Source organism: Alligator sinensis, unplaced genomic scaffold (genome assembly GCF_000455745.1).
Source record: "Alligator sinensis unplaced genomic scaffold, ASM45574v1 scaffold1097_1, whole genome shotgun sequence".
Classification (NCBI taxonomy): Eukaryota; Metazoa; Chordata; order Crocodylia; family Alligatoridae; genus Alligator; species Alligator sinensis.
The window spans coordinates 2,345,591-2,355,587 of record NW_005841950.1 but is presented as its reverse complement, the minus strand read 5'-3'; the positions used below and the strand labels follow the sequence as shown (position 1 = coordinate 2,355,587).

Sequence of the window (9,997 nt, the reverse complement as noted above, 5' to 3'; positions counted from 1 at the left end):
TTCAGCAGAGGTCCAATGTTACCCTTGCTTTTTTTCCCCGACTCCCTACATATCTGAAAAAGGACTTTTTGTTATCCTTGATATGTGAACCCAGATGGAGCTCAGTTGCAGCCTTGGCTAAGCTTGGTTGCAGCCTTGGCTAGCTCAGTTGCAGCCTTAGCTAGCTTGGTTTAGCAGATTTCTGAACTGAGGAGGGCAAAACTAACCCAGTTGGACTACCCCTCTGAGCCATGGCCACAAGGAGCCCTGTAGAAAATCTCGAGGATGACACAACCTGTTTCATCTGCCTGGGGTTCTTCAAGGACCCAGTGATGATCATGGGCTGTGGGTACAGCTTCTGCCCCGGCTGCATCAGCCAGTGCTGGGAGAGAATGGAAAAATATGTCTCCGGCCCTCAGTGCAGACTGATCTTTCCACAAAGGAACCTGGGCCCAAACAAGGTGCTGGCAAATGTTGTCAGTATAGCCTAGCAGCTGCATGCACCAGCATCCAATGGAGCAGAAAGGGAGTGGGTAGGTAAGAAACATGGGGAGGCCTTGAATTTTTTTGGCAAGCAAGATCAAATCCTCCTCTATCTAGTGTGACAAATTCCAGGCTCGCTGAGCTCACACTGTGGTTCCCATAAAGGAGGCTGTCCAGGAACAAAAAGGTAGGCGATTGGTATCTGGGCTAATGCATAATGGTTTTGTCAGACAAGGTTCTTTGGGTAAACATGACTTTGGAACGTCGTACAAGGGTAAATTTGTCATGTGTTCTCTGGCACACTCCATTTCTCTCTTATTCCACTGTTGGTGGCACTGCTCTTTGAAACCTTCCTTGTATGACAGATGCTGCTCAATGTTTATATCACTACTGGTTTCTATTGCAATACCATATAACTATTTCCATTGCAATATTCACTATTAAGCCCCTGCATCTCAGAAGACCCTACAGAACTTAAGCAAGATCCCATCTTGATTGTGCTCGGCCATGTATAGCAGTTACCTTTGCACTTTACAGTTTGACCAGACAAAAGAAACAGAGGGGTAGGGACTTGTCTAAGTCACAAAGCAAGTCGGAGGCAGAGGTAAAACAGGTCCCAGGTGTCCCAAGCCCCACTAGATCTTGCTGTCTCCCAAGAACAGCACCTAATGCTGAGAAAGCCCTTACAATTAGGAGGGAAAGACACCTAGAAAAGATCCTCAAGCCCAGTGGGGACATGCAGTTTCCCGCAGGGGCTTTTAAAGTCAGTTGTTGCTTGCGTGATTTAGCTCCAGTGACTCACTTGCAACATAGAGCAAACCCATTGATTCTTGCACAGTGCATCAGCTCTATTCAACATATATGTTCCTGCCAAATGCTGCTTTGACTAGGCTTGACCACAGAGAAAGTAATTCCAGGGGATATTAAGGCAAGCCAGGTTGCACTGTTACCATGCACTTAACCAAAGGACTTGCCAGACCAGTTTAATTCACATCTCCCCTGTTGCTCCATAACACAACCTTAGGGATGTCCCAGAATGCAGTTCTCCTGGCAGTCTTGGAAAAATCACTGAAGGAGGTCCCCAGAGAACACTACAGCTGGAAGAGCTTGGGGCATTAACAGGGGTAGCCATTCCCAGCACCCATCAGCATTGCTAGTGGTTCTTCACATGTTATGTCAGTTCAGTCCACCCAGTACAGTTACTACAAGGGTCCAGAATAAGGTTCAAGGGCAGATGAAAGTCAACATAGAGGCATGCTCAGGGTGCATAGGTTCTGGGAGTGAGTCCCTTCTCACTTGACAAATATCTGTAATGGGGGAAGGAAAGCGGCAGCATCTTGCTGATCATGATGCTCGAGGCACACCTGAACTACGATGGCATGGGAGGCAAGTCAGGGCTTCTCTGAAATCTCTGTAGATGCCTGGATTCCTATTTAGGTCGCAGGTACATGTGCCTGCCAACTGAGACAGATTTCATAGACATTTGGGCTGGAAGAGACCCCGGAGGATCATCTAGTCCAGCCCCCTGCCCCAGGGGCAGGAAGTCAGCAGGGATCATAGGATCCCAGCAAGATAAGCATCTAAATGTGTCTTAAAGGGGTTCAAAGTGGGTGTTTGAACCTCCTCCGGCAGCAGTCTATTCCAAACCTTGGGGGCTCGGACAGTGAAGAAGTTCTTTCTTATGTCCAGCCTGAATTGGTCATGGCGGAGTTTGTGACCGTTCGATCTTGTCATCCCTTGGGGTGCTCTGGTGAACAGATGTTCCCCCAGATCCTGGTGAGCACCCCTGATACTTATAGGTGGCCACCAGGTCCCCCCTGAGCCTGCACTTTTGCAGGCTGAAGAGTCCCATGGCTCTCAGCCTCTCATCATAAGGTCTGTTTTCCTGCCCTCTGATCATGCCTGTGGCTCTCCTCTGCACCCTCTCAAGCTTTTCCACAACCTTTTTGAATTGTGGAGCCCAAAACTGGATGCAGTACTCCAGCTGCGGCCTCACCAAGGCCAAGTACAACGGGAGAATGACGTTCCGGGATTTGCTTGAGAAGCATCTATGGATGCAAGCCAGCGTTTTGCTCGCTTTACTAGCCGCAGCATCACACTGAAGGCTCATGTTCATCTTGTGGTCAACCATAACCACCAAGTCCCTTTCATCTGTAGTGCTAACCAACGTAGCACTACCAAGCCTATAAGCATGCTGCAGGTTTTTTCTCCCAAAGTGGAGAACCTTGCATTTTTTGATGTTGAACACCATCAGGCTCTTGTCCGCCCATTTCATGAGTCTGTCCAGATCTGCCTGGATCACCTTCCTTTCCTCAGGTGTGGATGCTTTACCGCAGAGTTCGGTGTCGTCAGCGAACTCGGCCAGTCCGCTTCTGACACCAATGTCTGCATCATTGATGAAGACGTTAAATAGTATAGGCCCTAGGACAGAGCCTTGTGGGACCCCACTGCTCACAGTGCACCACGGCAATTGGCTCCTGTCAACCACCACCCTCTGGGTCCTACCGCAGAGCCAGTTCCCCAGCCAGCGTATCAAGGTGACGTCAAGGCCATAGTACACTGCACATACGACACTATGGGTCCACACACACACACACACACACACACACACACACACACAAACATGCAGTTCAGTGCCTGTGTGTTAACACTAGAGGGCACTTGGGGGTAATTGGGGTGCTTGGTAACTAGGGGCCACTTGGGGCCCTGGGTGGAGAGGCGGTAGAGGCAGGACTGGGAGAGCCAGCTGTAGAGCTGAGAGAGCAGAGGCAGGAAGCTTGTGGGGGGGAAAGAGCTGGCAGAGAAGCCAGAGAGGCACCAGGGAAAGCTGGGGTAGAGAGCCAGGAGATGGAAGCAGGTAAGAACTGGGGAAAGAAAGCTGAAAGCCAGGAGGTGGAGGTGATGGAGCAGTGGGGAGCTGGGGGAGCAGGAAGCCTGCAGAGAAGCCGGGAGGCCAGGAGAGGTGCAGGGTTAGAGATTGGAGCAGAGCCGGGACTGCAGTAAGACAAACCCCAATTCAGGGATCCAAATAATAGGTTTATTAAACAGGCAACACACTATACAGCCCACTAAGTTATTGGTTCCCCCACACACTCACACAATGGTAGCAGGGAGATCCTACCCTAAGCAGCTCCCATGCCACTTCCAGAGAGAGGCAAAGAGGCTCTTGCATAAATGAAACCATGCTCCAGGTTATTAACTAAAGTTCCTTTTAGGTGGGTAAAAGCAGGTCACTCTCCCAGCTGCCTTATCAAGAGCACTCAGTTCTGCGTTTAGGATTTCCAGATAGTTTTATGTTACATGGGGCAACCTTGACCCTGTAGTAAACAAAACGAGCAAGTGGGCAAACCACAAACCAAACCACACCAAAGCTTTCTGTCTTCCTTCAGACCTTGAGAAAGAAGCACAGAGCCTGGGTTGCCTTCCTCAGCACCACACACCCCTCACTTCTCTCCCCCTCGCAGCCTGCTCCTGGAGCTCTTGACCCGCTCTGTGGCTCTCCATTCACTTACCCATCAGTTGTGCCTGATCCCCAGCCTTACAGCCAGGCTATTAACTGTGGCATACCTGCAGCTGGGGTTTCCGTTCCCTGAAGGCTGAACACCTCCTCATATTGGTTAATGGCTAGGGGCGCTGTTACACATTACCTTTAAGGCATTTTAAATCTGTGGCATGTTGTGCCATCAGTCTAATATAATAAAAGGCTTAGTCTGTATGTCTGTCTGTCTGTAATGCTTCTGGCCAACTGCACATGTGCTGCCAAGAGGGCAGGCGGCGATTGGCTGGGCAGCCTGGGCTGCATGGGACCAAGTTTGTGCTGCTGCCAGGGAAGTTTGGTGGCAGGAAACATGCCCTGGCTGCTAGAGCAATGGGGCTTTTCCCTGCCTCCCTGCCAGAGGGCAAAGGGGGGGATCATGGTGGCATTGTCTCCCCCCTGCCCAGCCCAGATGCCTGCCAGGACAGCCGGCAGGGAGCAGGGTCAAACCTGAAGCGGGGTGGGGGGGAAAGCAGGGGAGGAATGGGGCCAGACCCAACGTGATGGGAGGAGGTGGGGGGTAAGCAGGGCCAAATGAGCATGGGGGAGGGGCAGTAAAGGGAGAGTGCAGGGCCAGATGTGGGGCTTCATCCCTGCAGCTCCCCCCGCCCCCATCATTATTGATGGGCAATTTGCTAGTAAATTTAGAATAGTTTCAGAGCAATCCCAGGTTAAAGCTTAAGGCAGTCTCAGACCTGCACCACTGTGACTTTCCACTAGACCCATCTAGCAGAAGCCTGGACAGGAGCCAGGACTCTCTCCTGCCTCCTCTCTCACCCCAGAGAAGGAGTTGTGCCATGTAACTTGGAGGTGAAGAAACCACTACGGGGCTGTGGCTTCCCTCACTCCACAGTTAGCAGGGGCCAGCCAGAGTCACATGCAAGAAGGAAAAAGTCTTGAAAAAAAGCTCTTTGAAGTGATTGATCAGAGAGGAGAAGTGAAGAGAGGACAGCGTGTAGCAGGTTGCCACCTCAGGCTCTTTCAACAAGGCTTTGTCCCTTCCTTGAGCATCTCTGAGCAGCCTTACTATAATGGACCCTGGTCCTGCTGGCCTTTGCTGCCTGCAGTACCTCTGAACCTGTCCCAGATACAAACAGTCCTTCACAAATAGAAAACACATCATTTGGGTCCCTGAGATGGGTCCACTATAACCACAGCCTTCCTTCCCATGCGTGCCCTCAAAGCACAACCATACCCTACCTCTGGGGCTTCTCCCCACTCCAGCTCTGCCTGCTAGGTTTCTTGATTCCCAGGAAACCACAGCCTCCTTAGCCTTCCCCCAGCTGCAGCCCTTCAGTCTAATTAGCTGCCTTCTCTTAAGGGAACAAGCCATGCTATTACACAGTGAAAGAAGGAATGAAAAGGGCCAAAATCCAGCATGTTTCACTGGATTGGGCTTGGGCTGGATGGGAATTGGGTTAGTGCTCACCCCAGGGCAGAGTTGAGACCCAGCAAGCTCACTACATGCATGTCATACTGGGTCAGAGTTCATGGGCTTCATGGAGGTAGGTATTAGGATTGCTCTTGCTATGGGCACAGGTGTGCTACAGCAAGTAGCGAACTGCTGAGCTGCACCGAGTGCTCAGGGTGGGTTGGGACAGGGTGTTGGCTTCAGGCCAGCATCATGCCCCTGGGTAGCTGAATTCAGAAGGTTGAAAGCTTGCCCATAGAGCAAAGTGAGGAGGACTAGGAATCGTGCATCCTGGGCTACTGAAGGAAAGAAATTGAGCTCCCCCCCCAAAAAGAGAGATTAACAATACCCTCAGTGACTTGCGTAAAATGGAAAAAAAGATAACCCTTGCCTGAATCAGCATAACTTTAAAATGTTTAAAGTCCTTACCACAGGTTAACACCCTGCAATGGATGAATGATCCTGTTTTAAGGGCACTTATGATGGTTTAAAGATAACTATGACACCAAAGAAAATGGTTGTCCATCCCACAGGGGACATCCTGCCCACTTCAGCCAGGACATGGGAGAGAACCAGGGCAGGTGAGATACAGGGAGAGAAAAGGTAGATTTAAGACGAAGGGGCCAAAGTATTAAGAAAAAAAAAAAGATGATCTCAGTGGTGTCAGATGACAGGACAAGGAGCAGTGGTCTCAAGTTGCAGCAAGGGAAGTTTAAGTTAGATACTAGGAAAAAAATTCTCACTAGGAGGGTAGTAAAGCACTGGAACAGGTTACGCAGAGAGGTAGTGAACTGTCTCCTTGAAGGTTTTTAAGACCTGGCTAAGCAAAGCCTTGGCTGAGATGATTTAGTTGGGGATGGTCCTGCTTTGAGCAGGAGGTTGGACTAGATGACCTCCTAGAGTCCCTTCCAACCCTAATTTTCTATGATTCTAAGTTAAAAACATTTATACAAATATCTGCTGTTGTAAATAGTTCAAGTCCCCAATGGAGCTGGTATTGACAGAGGAACCAGAGCCAGAGGAGGGAGGCACCTGCCCCTGAATGGGATCTCAGGCATTTCAGGCTCTGGGAAACCCCCTGCCCAGGGGACGTGGCTCCTGATTTAAATATGTCCTACCACGGGGGCCTCCCTGCCCAGTGGATGCCAAGGGGCACTTTGCAGAGCTTTGCAGAGATCCAGCAGGCTGCCCTAGACTGGGAGCAGGACACTGATTCCTCATTCAGCGGCTTCCTGCAGGGGAGACTGCATAGCCAGTTCTGCAGGAGGCCTCTAGAGCCACAGCATGCAGGGAAAACTTGACCTTGTGACACCTGCTGCAATGGGCTTTTATATCCAGGCTCTGCCCTTTTGTCTATTGCTGCTCCAAGAGAGACAAAGGTAGACATGGGAGCTGGTAGAGGGGATCCCACGTGGGCCAGACAGCAGGAAGCTGGAGTGCACGATTCCATCATTCCCCATGGGACATCTCCTCCCACCCTTCGTCCCATGACTCAGTGGTGCAGCTTGAGCTCAGATCCAACCGACCACAGCCAGAACCAGGGCTGGATTCTGGCCCCAGCAAAGGAGGCTGGTGGGAAGGTGAAGATCAGGGCCTCAGTCTCAGCATCGATAAATGACACCTGCCCCCCTGCATAGTCCAGACGCACACGGATCCTGCTGGGCACCTGGCGAAGGGACAGGGCGGTGCGGTCAGGGGCAGTGAGAGCCTCAAACTTAGCAAACCCACGCCTCACAGCCCAGATCCCCTCCTCAGGGCTAAAGCAGATCTCTCCCTTTCTCTTCACAGACTCTTTGGCGACCCCCATGGCGCAGAATGCCCCTTCCCGCACCTCCACCTCCCAGCAGCATCTCCCCGAGGTGAATCTCTCACAGCCCAGGACACTTGGCTGAGTGTCAAATTTCTCAGGACTATTGAGCAGACGCTGCCGTGTGTCTCCATATCTCACACTTCTCCGATCCACAGAAACGAAAAGGCAGGGATGAGCCGTGTCTGGATCCAGAGTCACCGTCGCTGGGAGAGAGAATCAGTGTCAGGCTGGGATGGGGAGAAGGCCGGGGCCATTCCTCACCCTCCCCAGTAGCCCTGTTCTGCCTGGGACTGTCCTGGGCCCCTGGAGCTGCCTTAGCCCTGCACCCCCGAGGCTGGGCAGAGATGCCCCTGCAGTTCTTCAGCCTGGTACTGAGGGAAGCCCCTGTCCCAAGTGAAAGCAGGAGAATGCTTTCCACATCCATAAGCCAAGTCAGGAAAATCCCAGCTAAACCCCCCAGGTCACAGCATATGGGGTTTGGGCATTGGGCTACAAGAGTGTTTCACATGTGAGGGGCAGTGGAGTGCTGCAGTGGGACTTTTCTGGGAATGCAAACAGATCTTCACTTGCACTTACCCTTGGAGTATAAGCCCTTCTCCAGAGGAGATTGCGGAGTCTCTGAAAGAACAAATGGTCATAGAGGATGTACACAGGAATACTGGTGGGGTAGCTGACAAGGATGTGCTTTACAAACTCCTTTATCCCATGGTTAAAGGGGTCAGGACACACCTTGGCACGGTCTGGAGAAGTCAAGGAGTTGTTGGCCAACTTACCCCTCTGCTCTAGTGACCCTTACAAGGATTAAAAACAGCAGAGGTTGAGCTTCCTTCAAGGCACTCCCTCTATCCCTTGTCTGACCTTACCTCACCATCCTTGGCCCTCTATCTTAATTTTCTTGCTCTGATAGAAGCAAAGAATGAACGAAGACAAAACCATATTTGCCTTGATGCATCCTTGTGGCCATCACAGAACTGAAGCTTTTGGCCTTTACCCACAGGTGACAATCCCATTTCTCAGGTAGCATGGACACAGAAGGGTCCACGTGCTACCTAGCATGCACAGTAGGTTGCGGCCCAGGAGGCCAGATACGCAGCTTTGTCTGCATGTACCTAGGTGAGCGTACAGCTTGCCATTCTAGCCAGGCAAAAACCAGTTTCTAGCAGCAGCCCTGGAGGAGGGACCTCCTGTCTCATCGCGGTAACCGAGAAGTTTAGGTACATGCTCAGGTAAGAGGTGACATGGACTCTCCAGCTTACAGTAGTGTAAAATGGTCTGTCTGATTCCTCAGCCCCATGCTCACACCACTACATGACAGGTTGGCTGCCAAGTAGGCTCCTCTCCAAGAGAGACAGAGGTGCAGTCATGGAGACTGGGAGAGGGGATCCTGTCTGGGTCAGAGAGCAGGAAGCTGGAGTGCACGATTCCATCACTCCCAATGACTCCATGGTGCAGTTTGAGCTCAGATCCAAGCACCCACAGCCAGGACCAGGATCGGATTCTGTCCCCAGGAAATGAGGCTGGCAGGAAGGCGAAGTTCGGGGCTTTTGGAGTTAGCTTCAAGAGCAGCCAAGGAGAAACGTGGGGCCAGGAGGAAGACAGATCCAGAAGGCGACTGGCACAGTAAGCTGCCTGCCGACCTTAAAAAACGCAGGTCCTGGGTTCAGCCAGGAGCCTGGCTCCAATGGGAAAGAAACGTCCCTGCTGCTCTGCGTCCCTTTTATCCAATGACTGTTAAAGGAGAGGTGCAGGGGCTCAGCTTCAAGAGGAGGGCTTGAGATTATATGAAAAGGTGTAACCTTTGTGGCCTGGTGGCTCTAGCAGTGATCTGGGAAATTAAAAAATGCTCATTAAATCCCCTCAATATGGAGGGGGCTGGAACATGTATCTTCTGCTTCCTAGGACAGCGCCACAATCACTAGGCTACTAGGCTAAAATGTGCAGTTTGGGAGACTTCCTTCTGGACTTCAAGTGTTGGTTTCACATTTAGCAACATCAACATGGAGCCAGAGAGCTGAATGGCCAGCAGGCAGCCCCCTGGGCATGCACAGCAGCTCTGTGGAAGGTGCAACAGGATTGTAAACTGTGCATAAGTGCCAAAATTAACCCCAGTGTGGATGGGTACGTGTCCTTTGGGGGCATATGTGCAGCAGGGTTCTAACTGCCCACGGCTTGTCTTCTCCCCACACACAGGAGCACATCCCTTTGATCCCCTAATGTCCCTCCCCAGTACCTGGCAATGGGCTAGCCGTCTTCTTTATGGTTTGTTCAGACAAGCTGTTGAGTATTTTTTGCAGCTCAGGGGAAATCCCCTTTGGCAGCTGGAACTGCTCCTTCTTGCACCTGGGAAAGATGATTCAGTGTCATTCTCTTTTCCTTCTGTAATTCAGATTTGTGGTAGCAGTCTTTATTAGCTGGACAGACCTAGGGACTGATTCCCTTGCTGTACCTCAGCCCCAGGAAATGGGCATGCACAGACAGTAACAGCACAAACTCCATCCATAGCAGAGATTCATGTTTTGCAGCTCTGAAGCATCTAGAGCTTCTCTGGGGATCAGACAGGATCCTTCCCACCCCAGGAAGAATCTCAGAGTTTGTATTAAATGATCTCAAGATGGAACTTCAAAGATCTGTATCCCAACGGTGACCCTGCCCTGCATGTGGCACTGTGGTGCCCCAGGAGATGTGGCCATGTCAGTGTCCAGGCCCCTGCCCACCTGTGGGAGTGAGAAGGAGCCACGCACCTGCTCAGCATGCTTCTGACATCCTAGAAGGGCAAGAG

General features: G+C 51.4%; 1 long non-coding RNA gene and 1 pseudogene across 1 annotated transcript in view; both read right to left on the bottom strand.

Moving 5' to 3' along the window:
* LOC102378681 overlaps window positions 1–5,274 on the bottom strand; it is a 17,455-nt gene extending 12,181 nt beyond the window's left edge. The window contains exon 1 of the long non-coding RNA XR_323421.1: window positions 5,198–5,274. This is a non-coding gene — a long non-coding RNA (uncharacterized LOC102378681). The remainder of the gene's footprint in view (window positions 1–5,197) is intronic.
* Window positions 1–9,997, bottom strand: part of LOC112549719 — a 44,403-nt pseudogene that overhangs the window by 32,675 nt on the left and 1,731 nt on the right.